Here is a 934-nt window from a genome sequence, read left to right as displayed (position 1 = left end):
AACTCCTCCTCCCCCTCTCCTCCCTGTGTCTTTCCTGAGGATTTGATATCTGGATGGAAAGATTGAATCTGTTATTATTCTGGTGAGTTTTGTTTCTGTGAGTGCTATTATGTCTGGGGATGTCTCTTTGATTCTTTCGTGCCACTCCTCATACTTGTTTGTTATTCCATCTGCATTTGTATACCACACCTTCAACTTCTTTTCTAAGACTGTGGTCTGGGAGGTATATTGGGATTGGGGAAGTGGGAGACCTGGTAAGGAACTATGGGTTGTTGCTGTGGGGGTGGAGTTTGTAATGTAGTGGGTGGGGGCATTGGATGTGGCATGGGTGTTTTGATTTAGAGTGTTTGGTTGCACTGGGGTTGACCTGGTTGGGAGGCTTCTATAGAAGTTGTGAGGGAGGCTGTATTTGATCTTCTTCCTGGGTCTGGGATCTCCTGTCTGCCTTCTCCATCCCCTCTCTTTCCTCCTTTCGCCTTTGTACCATCTCTCTCAGTTTCTGCCTTTCTTCTTGTGTTCTGTCGCGTTCGAGATACACCTTCCTGTATGCCGTCATGTCCCTTAATCATGCTTTCTCCTGCAGGATTCTGGTCCGAGTCGCTTCTGCCTTGAAGGTCACTCTCACTGGCCGGGTTCTTTTTTTTACAAACCCCCCTATTCTCCGAAAATTTTCCAGCTGGGTCATATCGTCTTCTCCTATTGCTTTTATGATGTTTTCAATTGCTTTTTTTTCCCCTTGTTTTCTTGCTTCATATGTTTCCCCTTCGACTTCCTGGAGCCCATACACAAAGACTGACCTCACCCTTTCATTCTCCCACTGCATATCCCTGTGTATCCCCTCATTTAATTTGGTTTCCTCCACTGCAGCTTTCCTTTCATCAGTTTCACTGGATAATGTACTTGGGCTCAGTGGACTGTCATTTTCCCTTCTCAG

The sequence above is a fragment of the Cherax quadricarinatus genome, chromosome 68 (assembly GCF_038502225.1).
Source record: "Cherax quadricarinatus isolate ZL_2023a chromosome 68, ASM3850222v1, whole genome shotgun sequence".
Classification (NCBI taxonomy): domain Eukaryota; kingdom Metazoa; phylum Arthropoda; class Malacostraca; order Decapoda; family Parastacidae; genus Cherax; species Cherax quadricarinatus.
This window is presented reverse-complemented; position numbering follows the sequence as displayed.